Genomic DNA, 24,283 nt, shown 5'->3' on the forward strand with positions numbered 1-24,283 from the left:
CGCTCCCGTCGCCGAACACGTGCCGCTGCCGTCGTCTTCGTCGTTGCTATCAGTGCGATTGTTGTTAGCGGACACACACATCATTAATACGTACGCGCGTACGAATGCGAATATTATTAAAAAAAAAATAATTTATAATTTTCGTTTCTCCATAAAATTGTGTTTTGATAATTATTCATCGTAATAATAATAATAATAATAATAATAATAATAACTTAGTAATAATATAATATATATAATAATTATTGACGTCATTCGCACGCACACGCACACACATACATACACACACACATACACATAAAAACACACATACACGTGTATATCGTATTCGAATAAAAAATAAAACGATGCGGATGTTGGATGCGGTTTTTTCGGTAGACTAGAATTATTAGAAAAATATCGTTTTGTGCGCGGTTCAGTGTTTCCGGGAGTAATTAACAGTGCGTTTGTTAACACACGCACCGAGAGACTATATTTAGACGGGGAAATATTTTGCTACATCGCGGACGGCTGTCTATCGTACAGTTGTTCCGATTCGTTTATTGTCATTCGGTTTGTTTTTCCGATCGTTTGTGACCTGGCCGCCTTTTACCACCTGATACGGGACACTTCGGTCGTCAACGTCGTGCCCGCGAAGAGCAGGAGCAGCGCGACAACCCAGGTAAATAATCTTTTCGTTACAATCATTTTTGTTCGAAGCTTTACGCTTCCAGCCCATCAGCACTCACTCACCTACTATCGTTGCGTAGGAATATGAACGAATCGTTGTACATTATCAAATAATAGTAATAATAATAACGCACGAGGGGTACGGTTAGGAAACAAAAATCGATTTTTCTTTTTCACCGAGGGTTGTTACGATAATTAGGTTTTGAGACCACACGGCCGACGAGGGGTTCAAATTTTTCATATACTCGACGGCCCCGGGGACGACGCCCTGCCCGTCAACGATCGACGAATGAATATTGAATAATAATTTACTTTTGCCGAGTTGACGGTGAAAAAGTTTTTTCACCGTTAAATCCACATTGTACACCGTACGAGATTTTAAAAATATTTCTCTGTACCTTATTCCGGTTGTTCTGGTGTCTGGTCGTTAAGTGTCTACGCACGGATGATTTTAATTGACTTTGATAACGTGATCAGTTTATTACCAATTACTTAGAGTATTTTCTCTCGTTCGAATTTATTTCTAAATGTAGAATATTTCTTTTATTGAAAACTATCGAACCAAGCGATTAACGTTTTGTTTTAATTATCAGTATTGTACGAAAGTTCTTGTGCTTAATTTGTTTTTACACCTAATTACATTATTTTTCCAAAGGTCACCTACGTTATTTTCATTTAAAAATAAATTATTTTTGAAATAAAATTTTCGGCCACCCTTTACAACTGTTCACCTACATAATTCAAAACGTGAGTAATTAATTTATTAATTTATTCGTGATCAATTATAAAATATTATTTATTATTTTAATTTGACTTTTACTATGAATACTATAAAAAAATAATATATAACACGTTTATTATTTCATTTCTTTTTTTTCATTTTACATTTTGATTAATAGCACTTTGTAAATTACCTACTTAATATCATATTTACGTATAGTGATTTTTAAGTTCATATTTATTGATTATTAAAAATTATAATTTTTAAAAAATTAACTGGGAATGTATAAATACAAAGTCGACTTGCCACTCGGGTTAATAACCCAATAAATAATGGGTAGTATATTTTATTGCCCACCATTTATTTATTTAGCGAAATTGACCAACAACACTTAGACTGCTCATTTTACATAAGTGAACCATAAGTGCATTGCTGCTTTCTCATTTTCATAATATTTAACCTAACATTTTGAAGATGAACAATTACATCAGAAAAATTGTATTAACAGGATATTAAATAATTATGAATTCGGTTTTTACAGTCACTATGGTGTTGTAATCCCTTTAATCTATAAATTCTCAAGTGCGTACGGTTTACGGGCAACCGGGAATTCAAAAAAGTCGTAAATCTCAACGTGAACGATCTTTTTTGTCGTGCGCAACGAAACTTTCCGATTTCCGTCTCGTCCGTAATTCGTAGTGCTAAAAAAAAAAAAAAAACTAGTATTTGATATTTATTCTATTTTTTGCCCACATACACGTCGAGTGAACTTTCGCCGAGTCTATCGGTTCAGAAATACACTCGTGGGTGCTGAATCTCGGTGAAAAAAGTGGCGGCAAAATGCAGTGCGTCTTTTTGGCGGGAACGCGGTGTAGGTACCTGCTGCTGTCGTGGTCGCGTTGTGTTTGCGCGTTAATGACTGAGCGAAAAGCTCGTCGGCTGCAGGGCCGACCAATTAAAACGCCGCTGCCCGTTGATTATGTATGCGCGCGTAGGCGTGTCTGATAAAGCGGAATAGATAACGGGGACGCCAACCCTGTGCATATATTAATTAAAAAACCCTCCCCGTGTGCGTGCCGCCCGAAGTTGTCGACGCACCGCTCGTCCCTCCGTCCCGAAAAGCCACCCCTTTTCGCGCAAACTTCACCGTCATATCGTTGTCGTCGTCGTTCGTTGGTGCGTGCGTGCGTGCCAGGGATGATGCGTCGTCGGCGGCGGTGGTACTGCGCCCGGGCGGGGGCTTTTTTGAATATGCGCGCGCGGCCCGTGTGACGAGTAGGTCGACGGCGGTGGCGGTGGAAGCGACGACGACGACGACGACGACGACGGCGACGACGACGACCGAGGGGCACGTCGTTCCCCGGCATTAGCATATATACCATCCCTCCAAACATCTTCGCTCCTACTCCTGCGTTCTTCTCCTTACTCCTCGCTACGCCGCGGGCCAACGGTTTGTCGGGTTCTAGTGCGCGTGCACGGCCGCTACCACCGCCTTCTCTTCCACCGCTGCCGCGACGACTATACGGTTAAGGGTAGGGATCCACCACCGCGCACCGCTACTCCGTCGACGCGAGGAAGACGCTTAATTATACGAAGCGTGTGCGGGGAGCTAGCCACCCCTACAGACACCGCTTCCACCACCGTCGCCGCCGACACCGAGCGGGGGTGGATGCGCGGAAAGCACGCACGGCGGCGGTGGCGGCCCCTTTTCCCATGCAAAACAGAAGCGTCCCGGCGCTGCCGCAGGCTCACGCGCGCTCTCCAGCAAAAAAATAATCGCGCGGCCCCGACAGTTCCAAATAACCATTCGCTCTGTGATAATATACGGTCTGTGTAGTTCCTCAATTATTATATATAATTCTTATTATTATATTACTATTTACCTTTTAATTTTTTTTTTTTGTTTTTCGGTCGCTTTTTTTTTATTTCCATTTCGATTTTATTATTTCGTTGTGTTTTATTTATTTTTTTTTTTTTTTTTTTTTTAATTTTTTTTTTTTTATTCTTTTTATTTTAATAAAAAAAAAAAATTTAAATAAAACAAAAAAAATAATGATTTCGGCCACCTCGACGACGATGGTCAGTCGACAGTGTTTTCCGTCCGCGAAACGTCACCGGTGATAACGACGAAACAATTAACAAACGTTTTCCGTGCGTCTTCCGCGCGCGCGGTTTCTTCCATCACCCGCGAGGACCGTCGTTCGGGCCCGCGTCGTTCGCGGTGTCGTCGCAGCCAGACACTACTGACTACATTATCCGTGAGTACGCTTTTTGCACGCTAGTAGCAATGATTTTTTTTTTTTCAATTTTTTTTTATTACATTTCTCCGTGAAAACAAAATAATTTCACCCGATTCGAATACTGTTTTCCGGTTTCGTATTAAAAAATGTGTCGTTCTCGTGCGTCGGATTTTATTCTCCTGATCGTCATCGTACGGTTTGAACTTTTTAAATTATTCGATTTTATGTAACCGGGATGCAATAATTTTAATATTCATATTTTGAATTATAATTATTCTATTACGTAACAAATTTAAATATACCGCTTTACGATTAAATTGAATTTTTTTGTTATTTTCGTTTTTAATTTTTTAAAAACCCCGTGATACGGTTAGTGTTGTATTTTATCGAGTTTGGCTTCTCACAAAATTTAATACACCCATTAGACGGCTCGTTTTCCTGGTTTCACGCGTAATCCTATATCCGTAAAACCTGTAAACCAGTGTCGTTACCGTAAACGCGTGTTATTACGAAATTACTATGCAGTTTCAATTAACGAGCTGTATTATTTTATGTAATTATTGGCTTACCTACATAATTATTGTTGCCGGATTTTGCGGTAAATTACATTTTTAAGTTATCCTTGAGTATTTATACGTAATTTCTTTTACCGTATACGTGTTCGCGTCATCGGATTTCACGAAACCAGATTTATTTTATTTTTTTTTTTTTAACACGAAATTGTTATTAAAATTTTATTCCCAATATCCCGGCCCTCGTTTGTTCGGGAAACTACCGAAGTGCAATTATCTCTACGGACATTAATAACTCCACATCGTGAAAATATGAAATCCTAGTCATAGCCCCGTGCATGCGGTGTTGGCACCCTTGTGTTCTCTCATCTAAGCACGTTTCCACCCTCGTATATTTAGACACTACCGCCGTTGCCTCCACTACCACCACCCTATGGGTTTCCGGGGTTTTTCTTAGTTAGTTCGCGCTAATCCTATTAACCGATATCGATTTTTTTTCCCCGCACATTATATAATGACGCGCGCGAGTATATATATGTATATATGTATATAATTGTGTGTTTTTGTGCGTGCGTTTGCGTGCGTGCGTGAACGTGCGAGTGTTTTGCTACCGAGTGAATTTGGCAACAAGGCAGTTGGTTTTTAAAAAGGGGAAAAGTATATATTTACCAAAACTCATCGTTTTTCAACTATACGTTTGAGGAACAGGCCCCCGGCAATGATGATGGGTATGCGAGTCGTATACAGTGTTACGCGAACGCGTGTTGGTCCGGATCAGCGGTGAATAAAATCCCTGGGCTAGGTAAGACTTTAGGATGTGAATCCATTAACGCGCGAGGCATAAAATATCTGGCAAACTTATTTAATATAAACGGTTTGAAGAGCGTAGAAAATGAGAGAAAAAAAATAAATAAATAAAAGGAAAAGCTGTTGTAAAACTATTGATTATTCACCGCTCCCTAGATTTCTCTCTTTCTTTCTCCCTCTCCGTCTTCGTTTCCCTTGCTCCGCGCGTACGTGTGTATGTGTGCATGTGGCTGATGAACCGCGTGTTTGGTAGCCACACATTCTTTTTTTCTTTTTCTTGTTTCTTTTCTACCCCCGCACACACACACTCGCGAACTACCCGTAACCTCCACCGCACCTCGCTCGCATTGTCGCCCGATGTTATTATCCGTTTTCGCCTCGGCTACTCATGAAACTTTAAGTCCGGTGTTATTACAAATGATACACACACGCGCTGATTAGCTTTTTCTCTCTATCCGATTTATTATATATTGTGTGTACGGGCGGTATATATAAGATTTTTGCCCCAAAAGGGTGGAACAACGCGCACATACACACACATCATTAATCATATAAGGCGCGGCAGTTAGGCTGCTTGGTCCGCAGGAAAAGATAATGTTTCTCTTTGGATAAATTAATATATATATATCATAGTGGTGGCGAAACGCACGCGGTTTCCTCAAGGCTATTCAATTGGTGGGTGCTTAATACTGCGACCGTCTCGACCGCAACGATGTAAGAATTTTCGGAGTGAAATCAAAAGCTCTAATGGTCATCACTGTTATAAAAACTACGAATCCGTATAAAAACTTCATCCACATCCTATCTGTTCTCCGTCCTCCTACTAAATTCTTGGGTCGTAAAATCGTTTATGTCTTTCGACTCGCGTTATACCCGGGTGTGTATGTATATGAAACGGATTTACATCAAGACGTTTTATAAATCATGACGTTTGTGGAGTAATAGAGATACACACACGCAGAGAGAGAGAGATGGATAAGGAGAAAAAAAATGCTCTAAGCGTTTCGGATTTTTACTGTTGGCGACCGGCTGACGGCGGTCTACCAACTATCACCATCCTCGTCTCTCGTACTCTTCTCTGTGGGCGTTTGTGCAATTCAAAAATGTTTCGCAGTATCGTATTATTTTTCCAGGCCGAAATAAACATCGACGCACTGGCGATACAGTAGCAGTTAACGACCGTAATGACCTTTTCAAAAACGTCGTAATTTCATAACGTAACGTTCTGATATTTGCCCGATGATTGATCCGTCGTTTTGCAATCGTTATTCAAGCGACATTCGTTAGTAGTAGTTGTACAATCATAATTTTGTTTTTTCTAATAGATATATATTTTTACCGTCGCGTTGATTAGTACATAGAAATCTGTTTTACGGATATTATGATCGTGCCACGTGTTTAAACATGTGTATAACGTGTACAGAGGCGTGTATTTTTTGTTGTTTCCTGGTCAGTTTTTCAACCGTGAAATTAAGAACATAAATGGTTTTCATTGCGTTCCTGGAATTGATGGTTTTTATATTACCTTACGTCCCTTCCCGGATCGGTTTTTTCGTACTTTTTTTTTTTTTTAGCCAAAAAAAAGCCGGACGACCTGTACTCGGTGCTGCCTGTGACGATTTCGCATTGCATGATTCCTCAAAGATGGTACCTCGAACAATACGCTTTTCGAACGAATCGTCTATTACCTGTAACATAATTTGTAAACATAACAATAGTTATTACTGATTTGGTATGATTCGTCGACGGCAATAAATTGTTATAAATATTCCCCACTCATGCTGGTTCATTCGAAAACGTGATTTTCCTTACACAATACGAATGAAAACTAATGTAATTTAAATAAATGGTATTTAGTTGTATGTAGACCGATCATCGCTTTAATAAACCGCAAACAACCAAACTTTGATGAGCGTATCGTATCCCAGTGGTATGTACGACGCAGCAGTAGTAGTAATAACATCGTAAACATCAATACTAAAAAAAACAATGACGACGAATACTTTGTGTGTACCTAGTATTCGATTTCTTGAACGCAGTCGCTTGTATAAACCCGAAATGATTACTTGATCAATGCTAATAAAACCGCTGATGCTAAGGTCGAAAGTGGAAAGTTAATAGTACGTTTTATCGGTTTCAACCCCGTCGGTGCTGCCGCGGCGTACGTATAAAACCGTATAAACTCGCAGTCATGCAATCGTTCAGCTGTCAAAAACGACGGGGCAATTATTGTGGTAGACGAGTCGTACTTTAGACCGTTTCGAGGGAGCCTTTATATGCCGTTACGAACTGTTTTCGATTTCGGGCTTGGCTTGAACAAGTGTCGTATAAAAAAAAAATCAAAAAAAAAATAAAATATCAAAAAAAATTACTCTCAAACTACTTCTCCCGTTCATGCGATTCGGTGTCGTACCGACGACGGTGTACCGTTATCGCGCGTGTACAGCGGGGATTACGGGCGATCACGTCGGACGTGTTTACGCGCGTTCTCTACGCGACGAAGACCGACGGGCGCGTTTTGGCTCGCGACCAACGCGCTGTGCCGTGCTCGTAAGATGCGAAAATCGAAATAAAAATAAAAGAAAAATCGATTCGTTTGGAGTTTTATTTATTTTCTTCTAAACGCCGGTGGGGTGTCAAGGTCGGCTTGCGCCGTCGTCGTCGTCGTCGTAGCCGTTGGGAAGATTATTATGCGGTCAGCGAACCGTAACATCAGCTGTTGGCCACCCCTTCGGCCCTCTCCTCCGTCGACGTGTCAGAGGGGGTGCGAGGGGAAGGCGGCCGCGGTGGTGTTCGCTCGAAGTTTACCGCCGCGGTGCACTGACCTACTACACGTGTGCCTCCGTTTTTAGTCGAAGTGCAACGGTCGCGCGTACCCCCTGAAACGGTGACGAAAACGTTCGCGGCCGCGTCCGTTCGGTCGCATCGTCCAGCGCCGTCCGCTCCGGCGACCTTTGCGGCTGCCGCTCCCGTTGCCCCGTTCAAATGCCGCTTATGCAAAACACCGACGCCGGTGCGATCCGTGCTGCCGCCCCGGAAGGGACGACGGCGAGACCGACCTCGCACGTCGCCCGGCCGTTATTTTTACATTTACATAATGTACGTTGTTCCCGTGTCGCGGACGTTTAATTACGACGACGTGCGCCTGTTGATCATAATTACCACGCGCTCACGTTTAAAAATAGCGATTTTAACAACATTCCATCGGCAATAATTATTTTTTCCTCCCGTCTTGTTCTCGTTCCTCGGATCTAATAATAAATCACTCGCGGTCGGTCCGTCGTCCAACAGTAGTTTTTAGTTCCTGTCGCCCCGACCATTCGAACGCGATCGTTTTCGTTTTCCCCGAACGGTACATCGGTTTTCGAGAAAAAACATAAAAGACCATCTCGGTTACTGACCTATAATAATGTTCGTGTAACGTTCAAATTTTAAGATACGTTTTTTATCGTCACGATATTCTCCGTTCGACTTGCGACAGTGATTTACACTCGCACGGGACACGTTTCGGTTGCTATTGCGCAGTTACAGCTCGTACGTTTTTCGACACACGTCTGTTCGACGCGACTTCGGATCGTAATTTTTTCCTCGTCGACGGTGGAAAGCGTGTGACGCGAACACGTGTTGTATTGTACAGTTGCAGAACGGCGTACCTGTTACCAGTGTCGTGTTGCGCGCGATAATTGTTCCGATATTGTTTTACCACTCGAGTTTTTACACCTTTTTTACGTTTCGGTGGCGTTAACATTTCCAGATCAAACCGCGCGTAAATGACTTCCGGGACGCCGGCTATCGTCAGTCCGACAGAATGCCTTCGGAACCTACGGTTCACGTTTTCGACAACACGAATGCGGCCATCGTGCGCCTCCTCACTGCTGTTGTTGTTTTCGTACGCTTGTGACGTCCGAACTTACGTAAGTTTTCCGCTTATAGACCCCGGCTATACTCATAAGCCCGGCTTTTCTTTAAACCGTAACTCACGGGTGTTTTGCATAATACACTATCGGGACGTAATCCGTGGTGCACGTGCGACGGGGGGGGGGGTCGATAGAGCGAATACTCCCTCGGCGTGCACTCGAAAATAAAAAATTACCCTTTGGTATGCGCATTATATTAGCATACGCTTAAAAATCCTTTGGCACGTACTATTTTTTTTTCAAAAACTATTTTGCAGTCCATAATAATAATAATAACGATGATGATCGTGTGCCCCCCGAGCACCTTTGGCATCGGGGGTAGTGTGGCTCGCGCGCCTACCTTATTAACATAGCGCACGCGTTTATGCAAAACATATTCTGTTTTCAAACGCATTTGAAATTCAAATTCTATGCACAGTTTCCCCGTGCACGCGCTCGCATGGTCGCGCGCGCGCCGCGACGGATAGGGATCCACCGAAGACGACGGCGGTAGCACACGATTCGAAAATCCTCGTGCTCGCCAATAATTACTATAAATCCCCCCCGTCATCTTTCCGTGCCGGTGTCCAGCGCCTCGTAGATTATCGTTAAGGACGAGAATAATTTTCATCTGTACAACGCTATTAAATTATATATATATTATGCGTGTATTTGGTACCTACCGCGCAAACTGGTTTCTCTGCTCTTTGTGAGCAACACATAAATCATCATCATCATCGTCGTCATCGTCGTAGTAATAGTAGTAGTAGTTGCGCGTACGATCGAGACGATGGGTGTGTGAGCGCGCGCACGCGGCATAGATCCATTAATGGTCAGCAAAGACGGTACGATAATAATTTTTTTGTCATTTCAATAAATCGGGTTGCTCTCCCTCCCCACCCGATTGCCACTACCACATTTTCTTATTTCTAAAAAACCGGTTACCGGTAACCTACTATATGTATACTTACGTGGCGTCGGCGGCCGATTCGCGAGAGTTTCGATTTTAATTATGTTTTTCCGACACCAGGTAACATTCGTATTGCGTACACCATTCGTTATTTGCTTCCGATGCATGATGTAGGTATACGCATATGACGACGGCAGACAATTATAATCGTATTACGTAACGGAAACGGAACGGGAATAATAATAGTAATAAAAATAACAATATGCAGATAATAAAAAGGAAGAAAAAAAACGGTTATATGTGCTCGCGATTTTGCCAATTCGATCGTTCTTTTTTTTGACGGCGTCGCACTGTATCGAGTGAGAAAATTATTATGCAAATTATGCACAGGGGGACAATATTTTCATATTGTTTATTGTTAATGGGCCCTGAGGGTCTCGGTTTCTCGGTCGTCGTTTCGTATGTATATATATAGCGTTTCGGTGGCTGCGGTGGCGCGACGACGAAGACGACGATTTTTAAAAACTTAAGAGGAGGGTGCGCACCGGTCCCCTCCGGGATGACAGGCAGAGAGAAAGAGAGCAGTAGCAGGTCTGAAGTGATGCGCGACGATTTCGCGAATTCTACTGACTACCCTCGGCGGCGACGGGTTTGTGTGCGCGCACGGGTGCGCCAGTGTGAATGTCGCGTACGGCTGCGAGTGAAATTTATGGTTGACAATTAACCGTTTATTAAAAAAAAAAAGAAAAGGAAATCTGGTGCGCCTCTCTCTCGCCGTACACGAGAATATAATAGGTAAAAGATATTGACAAACTCGCGCGCGCACACATCTGAATTGCCGTGTAAAAAGGGTTACATCGTGTTAAACGATTCACAATTGGAACGGTTATTATTCGCGCCCCAGATAGTTAAGGTACTACGAGCCCGACGACGTGCGTGTTGCGCGCGGTGATCGGGATCCGAGAGAGTGGCGCGCGCGGACGAACGAAAAAATATGCGCGCACACGAGTCTTACGGATATTTATACGGATGTACGGTACGAACGTTCCCCTCGCATTTATTTTTACACTTAATATTATATTACGTTGCACCGCGTGCACAAACTCGGTACATCGGTTATTGTGTATTGCACATAGTAGTAGGTGTACGTTTTCACGTGTTTGCACGAAAGTGTTCTGATCGCGATTATTGTTTCGTTTGCTTCGGTTATTCTTCCGAGACGCCATCGACGTATTTTGAATACTAATTAAATGGCATGCATACGTCGTACCGTACAACCGTATTACATGCGCGCGCGCGCGTTTTTGCACTCGTCGCTCCGCTGCGTAAAACGGTTTTCCTGTGCTCCGTGTGTTTTATCGTCCATTTGTAAACGTATATTCATTCACGCGTAATGGTCATTATTTCCATGATCGTCGACAACCTTCTCCGATCTGCCGCATAAGCTGCTGTTCTCGATCTCTCCGCACGACGTTCACGTAATATTTTCCCGCAAACGTACCCACTCTTTAATTGAGACAATCTAAACGCATTTTCTTCTTATTCTCCGATAAATTATGCAACCAGATTAGTAACAATATACACTCGGTACACGTGCACAATTGAACACGTCTTACACTTCTTGATCTTGTTGTAGAACGTAGAACAATGGCAATTCGATTACCGATCTTATCCCGTGTTCGGCGAAAAGCACAAATGAACTTGTTCGTGTGCCGTTTTTAATACAACAACGCAGTTCTCGGATTTCGAATATCCTCGGTAGGATTTTTTTTTCCATTCTTTCGTATGATTAGTAAGCATGCCATTTGCATTTAACACCGCGGCGCAGGATTCAGAAAATATCAATCTTTCCACGGATGACGGGTGTTCTCACGATAATGACGTGTACGTATATTATATACGTGTGCCTTATTCCATTGTGGACGGAACAAAATGCATTTGGATATTATTATATTTGTTATTATTGTGCGTGTATAGATATGTGTATGCGTGTGGTATACGTGTGTGTAGGTCGTTCGGTGCGTTGTTGTGTGTCCAAAAACCGCGGGACGCATTTACGAACATTTCGGTTGTATACATTCCAACCGATTGTGTCTCACACAAATCCCTAATGAATTGACCCTGATGGTCAGGTAAGGCCCAGAAGCCCCAGCATACAACGCGTATAAACATCTATGTACCTATATTGTGTTTGCGTGCCTAACCCATACAGAGCGGTCGTTGAATCCGTCCGATATTTTTCTGATGTAAAACAACCTAATGAATGCTATCGGTGGCGGTTTTTTCTGTTTTTTAATTCAGCCGCTGTCACTCTGTACATTTACATGATATTATCATTGTTCGATTGGAAAATTGATCGTATACATTCCAATATGAATAATTCCGTATAAAAACGCTCAAACGTACGGCGTAAAAACGAGGTTTTATTCGACTCTATTGTATGTAATTAATATTCCGAGGTCAATTGAAGGTGATGCATTTCGTTTTGATAACTCCAATATTGTTCCAGTTAACTGATTATTTATTCTTGTATGATTGTGAGTTTTTTTCTCGTCCGTCATCTTCGAACAGTATATGATATGGTACATGGTATATGGTATATGAGTTAATGTTACGTATACGCACAGTTAGCGAAATACACACATGTACATGTGTTTACTATTTAACGTTCGGAAAATGTGTTAACGATACGTAGGATCGAGTAAAAATTAATCCGAGGGGGGGGGAGGTTATTTTATTTGCGCCTGCGAGACGAATAATAATTCGTTTTAACGAACGCAACACTCCTACAGCTGCCTACAGTCGTCGGTACATTACTATTTAGGTATCGAAAAGTGTTCGCGTACAAACCTACGACATCATTGGACTACATCACTCGAAACGCTCTGTATGAGGGTTTGGTGTGGCCGATTTTACCTGTACGGAAACGTCGACGATATATGTATTTTTTTTCTCTCGTCCTTCTTTCAAATATCGTACAGTGTGTACAAGACGCCCTCTTGCACGTGAATTATCGGTGTCCCTGGATTCGTGTCAAACCGAAACGTATTCATCTAATAATGGATTACCATTATTACAGACTTTTTTTTTCATTATATCACATACACGTTCACATTCTCTGTTATTATTATTATTATTGTTATTATCATTTATAGTATATATTTGTAGTTGTATAGAGATAAAATTGATTTCTATTGACGTGGAGCGTCGTGCGTGGTATATTATATGTTTTTTTTTTTTTTTATATTTAGTATAGTTTTTTTTGCGTTGCTCGTGGAAAAAAAATGTTTAATTAACCGGTATATCGGAACCGTGTGCGTGCGTGTACGATAGTGGGTGCGGAGAGACACGTAAGGGTGGGGGCGTCCTTTACTTTAATTGCCTGTAATCACACACCTCCGTTGTGTGCACTGCGGAGACAAATAGTGCCCTATTGCTATCGCGGCGGCCATAATATTTCGCGCGTTGCCCTCTGCGCGCGCAAACGCGCATATCCAGGAAACAACTACGTTCAGTTGTTTCTCCAATAGCACACACGCAGCAGCGGTAATATAATGATAAAAAAAACAATAATTATCGTAACAGTAATGTTAACAATAAAAATAGGTAGTTATTCTAATTCGGAATAAAAAAAATTGAAAAAACGCCAACAAAAACTACGTGTATCCGAAAGTAATTAACCGTCTCGATTATTATATTATTTTCTGCCGCACAGAACACGTAAAGCAGTTATTAACCGTCATTACGTCGTTCGAAAACATTTTTTTACGTACACCAATTTCGTCACTCCGCAAACATATAATACTTGTACGCATTACGGTGTGCTGCATGCCGCGTTATATTTTCGATTTATCGTGAAAGATCTTTGCATGGTATAATTACGATCATTGTTCGATTGGATGACGATAAAACGTGTAGGCGCACGGGGAACGGCCTAAAATTATTATCCACCACCTGTGTGTGACTATCGACGATCGCTGATGATAACTCGCAATGCATTTTTCCCGTACACCCGTCGTCGCCTCGCGTTTTTTTTTTTTACCGCATACGGTCTTCGGGTGATTTTGTTTAAAAATATGTTCTACTTTATTTTACGTTCCGAACATCTTTCTTTTGTTCCGAGATAACCCGCGCCATGATCAACGCCAAAGGGACAGCTAAATTGTACAAAAGATATTAATAGAATCGTTTTTATTTTTTTAATTGTACATCCATCGGTTTTACGTTATTCAAACGGTACGCGCGATGACACGTCTCGTTTGATTTCAAACGGCGTGTCCGTCGCCCGTTCGTCGGTCGTATTTAGATTTTAACGTTTCGGAAATAATTCGTTGCGACGCAATACAGCGAGAAACCAACGGCAATTATAATATTAATATCATTATTATTTTCGAGGACCTAGACGCACGGGTCGTCGAGAGCATCAGCTGCAGACCAAACGCATACCAGAAACGTTTGCCAACCGAATAAGAGATACGGTGAATGCAAGGGGCAAGAGCGAGAGAGTCTGAGTGGGGTGTGAGGAGATGTCTTGCTCGACAAAGAGATTATGCGAATAAATCATCGTCGTAGTCGTTTCCCGAGACCAGTTTTATTTCTGGTGTGTCCGGCAGTAACAATTAAACACTACGTACATGTATATATATATATGTGTATAATCTCTTAGCACACTCATATACAAATACAAACACATTTAAATAAATTAATATATTTGCATCTTGAACAATAATCGTAATATTAAGAGTAAATTATGTTTTATTAACTCATTTGGCGTTCCTTCAAACATCTCCGAATCCTTATAAAACCACTCTTTGGGTTGGGCCTCAACTGAATTCCTCGGTTTCTCTGTGCGATATTTAAATAAATAAATACGTAATACACGTATGTATATATATATATATATATATATTTTTAATATATTGAGCCCACGCTATTTTAGTTTTTTTTTCATTCTAATTAATGACCGTTTCTTTGACACACTTGTCCCCAGTACATGTGTATATTGGCCCCGTTGTCTCCTATGGTTTTAATTAATTCGCATATTTTATTAGAAAACCGACTGCCGGTGAGTTCATTAAACACCACGCGCGTTAAGAAGAAACGTTCGGCTAATTAACGCGCACTCCTGGTCACCGGGGCCAAAAATCTTTTTAAATTTAGAACCATCATGTTTTTTTTTTAATGAGTCCGTACGTACACGTGTGTTTAAGCCTTAAATATCTCACGTTCTCGTCCGCAGGATATATTATTTATTTTTTCCGAATCGATTGTTTAACAACTGTATTAAAAACAGTTCTGTTTAATATAATATCAATTACTAATATTGTGGCAGCAATAGTAATAAAAACGAATCGCAAGTGCATCATACGCTAACATGTTGTTTTGTTTTAAGACTTTGAGAAAATAAATGCACGTCGTAAACTCTGTACATTTGATATCAAAGGAACGCTACGGTCGCGCTCGTTTCTTCCGGGTCACTATATCACTATATCATCCTTGTGTTATTGTTTTCTATACTTTTATTAAAAATATTAATATCTGTCGTTACGGCGGCAGTGATGATGATCATCTTTTAACGAACGTAATCGACGGTATAAAATTTGTTTTTTCCCGTTATATATTTCTTCGTTCCGTTTTTCTCGTACGTTCACCGACCACCAGAGAATATTGTTAGGTTCGATAGGTATTCGTTGTTTCGAGGATTTGCGCATTACCCGCGTTGTTGTTAATACCCGTATACAACAACTGCAGATGTTGTCGTCCGAGTCGTCGCGTCGGCGGCGGTCCACCGTAAACGGAACGACCAAATTAAGTATTCCATTAATGCGTTTATTTTATTCTCCACAACTGGTCCATAAAGTACGCGTACACCGCGAGAGCAACGTGTGAGACGAGGAGGAACAGAAAATAAAAAATAGAATGTACACATTACGAGATATCGTTGTTTTATCTCTCTTTCATTCTCATTTTCCCTTTCCCCCGTTCACCACACACACGATCTTCGCGCGTGTGCGTGTCTTGGCTTTCTCGCATATTTTATTAAAACGAGATTTCTCCGTGTGCGATCACCACCACCACCACCACTAACATCTCTCCTTTCCCCTCCTACCATATGCACACCTTGGACTCGGTACGCGCAAAAAACATCGATTTCAAATTAGCCACTACACACATAGTACACCGACGCCAGGAGTTTATGTACCGGCATAATAATATGTCAAGGTGGAAAAAAAAAAAGCAAAAACCGTTAATTATTGCTCGGGCACACTACAGATACAACCCCGTCGTCCGACGATGACAACGCCCACGTTCTCGACGGTCGCCGACTCGGCACATTATGAGATTGTCCTGTAGTGGGTGTACGTACGTGTACGGTGCGTGCTCGCGTATATATATATCTATATATATACGTATATGTACGATGATAATGTGATAGTTTTTGGCGTTCCGGAACAAGTCGAAAAATAGACTAAAATAATAAATTAACGGCGCCCGAGGGTTGACGTTATATTTTTGGACGATGCGCCTTTTAAATGGCTCTCGTATTGTTCTCAATTAACCGGACCCCGCAGGTAAAAACGACAACAATACGGCGGCTATCGTAGTGTGACACCAGAAATACTCTATAATATGCTGCTTCGACCTAGTATGTTTTTACTACCTTCCTGTCCGATAAATCAAACGTAATGGATTTCGGCCATGGGAAAAATTGTTTGTTTTCCCTCGTACCATTTTCGTACATCCTTTTATTTTTCTGACGCCAGGGTCTTATTTTAATTCTGTTTCACAGCGGCCAAGGATGCATGTGCCTGCGGTGTGCACACAAAATGCATGAAATACTTTTTTTTTTTTTTGTTTTTGTCCCCATAAATACGTCAAACCGTGTATTTATTATCGTACGTCCATTGTGTATTGTGTTGTTGCAGGTAACACAAATATATTTCCGAAATTCGTGGTTCTTAGTGATATTTCCTAATCCTACGCGGCTCTCGCAGATCAACGAAATTAAAATATTTACCGTTATAACACACGTAGAAGCGTAATAAAATGTTCAAGCAAAACATAAACGTCACCGAAACAATGGACTAATATTTTTTAACCATTTGGAATACGTTCAAATCCGCTCGGTGGACACGTATATTTACAATATTATTGTATTTGTCGTTGTCTTGTGTGTACCTACGTTGTTATTCAATGCGATTCGTTTACATAGGTACTCATCGCTTCTTTGATATTATTTATAAGGCAAGTGACCGTTGAAAAAGTTACAAAGTGGAAAACGTATTATAATATATCGTATATAAGGTAGTGTTGCATAAATATAATTAATATTTGGATATGAAATATAATAATATGTACACACGAAGGACGTGGAATATAAAAATAAAATCGCTTTGCAGTTTTAAACCCAATTGAAGTTGAAATATTATCGGGGATCGAGAAAAATATTTGAATCAAAGGTTTATTTTTGAACTATTATTGTCCATTAGAATAGACACTCTCGAGTCATTTAGATGGGATCGATCTTTCAAGTTTTTTCGCTGTACACGGTTGTTAACATGTTTTAGTGTCTTAAAGAAAAAAAAAGAATAGATCACTCAATTACTGCGAGTGCCTGTATACTTTTATTTGTTTTATTTAGAAATCAAAAATAAATGGTTACAAATCATTAAGTTTAACAAATAGGTACAGTTTTAATTACTTACCTCTTGTAAGCTAAAGCTTGTGTTGGAGTTAGGTAGATATTAAATGCACAGATAAAATAATACAATTAGGTATTTTTCTTATAATATTTGGTACAATAATTTGTCAGTAAGATTACTTTAAAAGTATAATAGTAAAAAAGAAAAGAAAAAATGAAGCAAAGTTTTAACATTATTAATTTACAATAAATATATAATATTAATGCACATTATTATTTAATTCTAAAAATACATATTTATATAATATTCCTTTAATATTAATTTTTTTACATATAATATTTCTTTTAAGATCCAGATGCATAGCATTATAATAAGTCGAGCCTAGGTAATCTACAAATGTATGACCAGAAAATTTATTTGTAAATTTAACTATTTAATATTTTATGACTATTATCATTATTTAACTCATCACAATTAAGTTGTTTAATAATGAACATAATTGCTATTTTTTTTATATAACTTTCTTATTGACAAGACCCCTAATTCTTTATAATTTTCAATTGTTGATCATTGTAGTGAACATTTATTTAGACAAATTCTAACAATGTTATTTTGATTAATTATTAAAGGACTTAATATATTTTCTCAAAGGCCACCCCAAACTAATAAGCCGTACTGAAAATTGAATTGGTATAGAGCAAAATAAACTAATCTCATTGTTTGCTCTGGAACTATTTTTTTCAGTTTAAACATATTACAAATTATGAAGCGTAGTTTCCCTAATATATTGTTAACATGTAAGTTCCATTTCATGTTATTATCAATAATTATCCTAAATAACATATTTTTACAATTTTATTAATTTTCTTATGGTTAATTGAGTTACAGTTTTTGTTATTAGAGCATTCATGTATTGATATAGAGTTAACAAGTAGAGTCAGGTTTATTAATAGAGAACGGAATGAACACTGTTTTTTCTATGTTTAAGGATAGATTTCTTTCTTTTATTATTTGTAATACTTTACGAAAGTCAGTTATGGATTTTTCATACATACCTTCCTATATATTATATGAGAAAAACAAACAGGTATCATCCGCATATGTTACTATTGAACCCTCAATGTAAGCATCATATATTTCATTAATATACAAAATAAACAAAACAGGGCCCAATACACTAACTCTGAGGTACTTCATATTTAATTTCATATACGTTACCATTAACTCCATTAATTTTAACCGTTTGTTTTCTATTAGTTAAATAGCCTTTAAACCATGTTAGATTACACTTATTTATTCTAAAGCTGGGTAATATACTAAATAGAATATCGTGATCAACCGTATCGAGTGCCTTAGCTACACCCAAAAAGATTGCCAATGATTTTTTTAGTATTATTTGATGAGCTGTACAAAAATTGGTCAACTTTATAAAGGGCAAGGTCAATAATAATAATAAAGGTCAATCTGTACTTGACCCTGGTCCGAAGCCATATTGGTTTTTTGATAAAAGTTGATTTTTTTCTAAGAAAGTCTCGCTTTAATATTTTTTCAAACATTTTATAATGATAAAGCCCGGCAACTTCACTGGCAACTCTACCGAATCCGGGCGGTCGGTTGATCGCACTTGGCGTCTAGTGCATGAGAACAAGTTACCACGCGCATGTCGCACTTCGGTATTGGTGGAAGATGAGGCCTTTTCTCTTTCACTCATTTCGTATGCACACCGTATACGATTTTCATTCCTCTAAAATTTTTCCCCTCGCATAAGAAATAAAAAATAAAAACGTACACATACATAATACACAATATACGTACACAAATAGAACTAGAAGGTATATATGCTTTTTCTCGACGTCTACTTATTCTTATGGAAATTTCCCTTTTTTCCCGTACACACACACACACACACCTCCCGTCCGTCGCGTTCTCGCTCTTTTTTTTTTTTCCTTATTTTTTTTTTTTTTGTCTTTTTCATACATGTTAAGTTTCTTCGCTCCCGTTTTTCATTATTACGTTCTTTCAGTTTCCCGCATTCAGACTAATGTATATGTATGGGTGCCCATTTCCATTAAAACTTTTCCCCGGCTCACCGCTTCCTGCGCTCATAGACGTAGTCGTCTGCCGCCGCCGCTACCCCCGTGAACCCGTCACATCCCGTGGCCGCTATTTCCAAGACGTACGTATTTTATTAATGCCCGCCCGCCCATCGCTCGCTAACCCCCCCCCAACCCTGGGGCCGTCCCTTTGGACGACCGTTGAATTATTAAACCGTTTTCGTTTTTCTCCTTTTATTTTTTCCCCCACCCCCGTCCGTATAAAAAGCGGCGCTTTCGCGTGCGCGATCGCGCGCGCGCCGTGAACACGTGTAGCGTTTCGTCCGTCCGCACGAAGTAGGCCAAACCGAAGACCATCCGTTGCTGGTGCATACGATTTGCGCACCCGGTAGTAACGTTAAGTGGTTTGTGTAATCAAGTGCACATGTGAGTAACGTATAGGCGCGCGTGCGTACGGGAAACGTCACGACGACTAGTGCACCGGTGCGCTTTCGCGTCAACGTATATTTATTTCTTTTTGTTATGGTTTATTTCCTTTTTTTTTCATTCTTTAATTATTATCACTTGACAGGTCTTTTGAGGATTTTTTTTTTTTTTATTTATATTTTTTTCGATGCGTTATCCGAATACCGCGTCTTTGAACTCGCGCCGGTTTTTTACGAGTCGTAGACAAATATCTGTGTGTACGTTCGCGCGCGCGCGCTCGTACGTTTTTCATCCTCCACTTTGTTTTTTGTTTTTTTTTCTGATTTTTATTACTAACACCGAAACCCGTTTGCCTGCATTTTTTTCGTTTTTATGTCATCCGTGTTAATTGCCCCGCCAGCCCACGAGGTATGAGAGATCGTACGTGTGTTTGTGTATGTTTTAACGTTTATACGTGCGCGATAGAGAGGTGCAAAAATAAACGATCATAAAAAGAGCAAAAAAAAAAAAGCGAGTGGAAGAGTGAGTGGGAGATAGAAAATAAATACTCGAACCGAAAATGTATAAATGGTATCGAAATGATTCTTAATTAACAGTACTGTGTGTGTGTCTTTATTTATTTTTTATCATTCTCTTCGGTCGCTCGGACAAAAGAGGCTTAATTAATTATATGATTGATCGGGCCCATTAGACACCGGCGTGGGCGACTCATCAATACCTATCTGATTTCGCGTCTCTGGCAATTTATAACCTCAATGACAACACGGGTCTTGTGTTTCTTCTTCGGTTCAATTAACCCTGTTGGGGCCTCGCGAAGGTGATTAAAACCGACACTTTGAGTTGTCATTCGAACAGAACATTTACGTCGCGTTCTTGTTGTTTGTGGGAATATGAAAATTAGGTGTTCCTTTTTTTTTTTCGTCCATTATATTAATTAATTATCCCATCGACGAAACTTATCGGGGAAATATTATTTTAACAATATATTACAACACTGCCGCCGTGCTATGTATAATATAGTGTTTGGTAACGAAAACCGTCGGAGTCCGGTGGTCCACTGTTGACGGATGTCAAAAGTACCCACTTACGTTTTTCGTAATCGGACAGATCCGGCAGTTGCTGAGGAATGATTGTTGTTTAATGTCATCTCATCAGATAAAATCAATCAACAGTCAAACTGATTCGTAAATTGTTTTAATTTACAAGAACATTAAGTTTTTGTAGATATTTTACTTTTTTTTTTTCACTAATTCTAAGCATATTTATTTAAATTGCCGAGTTCCAAAATTGAATTAATTTCATAATATTAAAAATACACTGTGCGTCAGAATTCTGTGCGGTAGAAAATAATTTAAAAGAGAATTATTTGTGGTATATAGAAGATATATAGAACAGGTTTTCATTGCATATTATTAATTCTAGACTATAATAAAATATTATTCGTATACGTTCTTTTTTGTTTGAACAGTTTCATTGTTAATATTAAATGTTTGTATCTGACTAAAATCAAATTTTATTTCTTAAATATTTCATGTTCGTATAAAAATATTTTGTTTCTAATTTATTTTTTTATAGTGATTTCCTAATACCAGTGGAATTTTTCGCAATATCCAATAACAATAAAACCACTATTAATTTTAATTTTCTTCCGGGCCACATTGCCCAGGTCCTTCAATTATATCAAAAGAGGAGAATGAAAAGAGGTAAAGATGGATAGAGGATGAGTCTACCCCTAAAGATGACGTCCTTTCTCGATAATATTTAATATATTTAGGAATGCGACCCTACGAAAATATTGGGCTTAATGAAAAAATATATTGTCCGATTTTTCGTTTCCGGCAAATGCCTCGATGGACGGCCGCGAAGGGTTCTAAAGGATTTGTTTATTCACAAATCGAAGATCGAAAAAATGTCCGGCTTAAAAGCTCATTTTTTTTATTTTTATATTTAATAATCTTTGTTTTATGTTTATTTTCAAGAGAGTAAACGAAAAGAAAAAAAAAATCCTCCCCTCGTCGGTTGAAATTAATTCCTTTTTACACGATCGTTGAACACGAATTCCCTCTAATTAATTGCTGAATAAAATCGCAGTGGTCATTAAAAAAAAAAAAAAAATCTCCCTCTCGCGAAATGCATTCCCCGTTTAAGACGTTAACCGTGTTTTTATTTTTTTTATTATCATCATCATCGTTGTTCGGTGTAAAAATATTTAACTAATTTCCTTTTTACCGCTTAACTTTTTCATCGCCGTTGTTTACGTAGGATTTTTTAATTGCCACAATAAACACGGGTTTCCGACGGTACGACAGTTTTCCCCCCTCGGCTATCAAGTGGCAGTTAAGACCGCGGGTATTACAAGCGCACAATTAACGCGCGGCGACCGTTTAGCGGGAACGATATTAATTATAAATTTCCATATTTCGCCGCGTCCCTCGAAAACGGTGGTGGTGGTGGGGGGGAGCGGTTGCTGTTTTTCTCTCCGCTCGTCGAAATCATCCGGCGTACAGCGACACGGTCTGCTGTGCAGTGTTCGCGCCCGGGTAAACGTACGAATCGGCTGGACGGTCTTCCACTGCAATCGCGGCGCGAACGGGAAACTTTGTACCGCAGGACTTTCCGGTGTTCGCCGTCCGGACCGGCGCAAACAAACTGCACGCACTATTCGCGTACATTACATCACGTTGCGTGTACGTTCTATACTTTTGACGCGCGCGCACGTATCCAAACTGACGTCTCGTCGTTACGCGTACGCGCGAGAGCGCGTCGACGCGAAAATTCCGGAAAAACCATCGACCCGGTCATCCGTGCCCGGCGCACGTTTCGAGAATGAGGGGGAGAAAGAGAGAGAGAGAGCGTTTCTCGGGCGGTCGTTTTTAATTTCTGCGTGCGCGTCCGGGCAAAAACAACGGGCGGTCAATTAAACCTACTACTCTCTCGTTCTTACGCGTCCGCTCCGCCACCGCCGCGCGCGCTCACGTCCGCGCTCGGCCGATCGGTGGTCGGACGCGGTGGCGGCGGTGCGGACGGTTAAATCGCCGGGGCCGCCAGGCGCCGGCCGGACAAACGACGCGGTCTTTAATGAGCTTTTGCGCGTTCATTCCGGCAACGCCGCCGCCCGCCATCATCCCCCGTGCGTGCGTGCGTGTATGATAGACGGAGGCTCGGACGTCTTGCGTGAACGTCGGCGGGAGGGCGGGTGGTAAGTTTTTCCCCACTCGGTTTAGGCTTTTAATTAATGGAAAAACCCGGGCTATGTACGTGTGCGTGCGCGTGTGTGCGCGCGCCTATATGTGCGGTAGAGCGCGCGGAGAGGGGAGCCAAATGGCGACTCTGAGATATGCTCGGACCCGAAACGTAAGCATCCAATTTATCTAATTGTTGAAGACCTCGGAAAGAAAATAAGACGACGACGGGGAAGGAAGTTCGGCGAAGATCGAACAGGGGGGGGTAGTGGGGAAAAGAAAATAAGGAAGGAAAAAAAGAATAACCCCAGTACCGCCGTATAAACTGCTGCTGCTGCCCCGTCACGTCGTGTGTGTGTGCGCGCTCCAGTGTGATTGTGTTCGCGTGTGCGGTAGCGGACCCGAGGGGTGGAAATGAAAAATGCTCGTCGGACTCGGGTCAATATTAATAACGGGCCGGTCGTGGCTTAATTAATCTGTAGCGACCGAACGGAGAATTATGACGAGTCTCGTTTTGTGTCTGCGCAACGGTTCGCGTGCAGAAACACGCATGTTCGGAAAACGATAGTTTTACAAACGGGCATTTTTTTAACGACGACTGCACCGGGACTGCACTCGCGACAACATCGGTGTGTTTCGTACACCGCGGCGCAGACCGCACTTGTGGTGTGCAGCGTATGTGTCGGGGTGAACGCGTGAACGTGCGCGTGTTTGTTCGGTAGCGGAGGAGCCCTTGACCTAGTCTCAGGTGACGTCATCAGGGGCGTGCGTCCCCGCGGACTTGCATTCATCCGCGTTGCTGACCACTGGTCAGAGAGATCCCATTGAAAAACGCGATAGCCGCTGCCACCGCCGTCGTACACCGCTCGCGCACAAATCCCAACGCACAAACACTACACCCCCTCGGACGAGGGTGTCGTATGTGTGTTGGTGCGTGTTTTGTCGGTTTTGTACGCACTTTGTAAAAGTCCGTAGCACACGACCACCGCTTTACGGTACACACAGCTTCATTGCATCCGGTCGCAACCGAAAATTAATCGAATATGTTTACGCTCATGATTTGGTGTCACGTGCACACCCGACCGCTGATCAACGTTATTTGTCATCGTCAACAAACGTGTGTACGATTTGTGTACCATTTTTTAGTCAACATCCAAAAACGTTTGGTGATTTTCGTAATTGTATTATTTTTAATTTATTTTTATTTTTTTTATTGCCATTTA

General features: G+C 40.8%; 1 protein-coding gene across 3 annotated transcripts in view; it reads left to right on the plus strand.

The window, feature by feature from the left end:
* The first annotated feature begins 271 nt into the window (after window positions 1-271).
* LOC112687019 (zinc finger homeobox protein 3) overlaps window positions 272-24,283 on the plus strand; it is a 94,399-nt gene continuing 70,387 nt past the window's right edge. The window contains exon 1 of one of the 3 annotated variants that reach the window (XM_025559529.1): window positions 272-661. The gene's annotated coding sequence lies outside the window, so the exon portion shown is untranslated. Of the gene's footprint in view, window positions 662-3,399; window positions 3,649-4,871; window positions 4,945-24,283 lie in introns of those variants that run through there. The other 2 variants (XM_025559531.1, XM_025559532.1) reach the window with 2 other exon arrangements.

The sequence above is a fragment of the Sipha flava genome, unplaced genomic scaffold, assembly GCF_003268045.1.
Source record: "Sipha flava isolate LNK unplaced genomic scaffold, YSA_version1 32_pilon_pilon, whole genome shotgun sequence".
Lineage (NCBI taxonomy): Eukaryota > Metazoa > Arthropoda > Insecta > Hemiptera > Aphididae > Sipha > Sipha flava.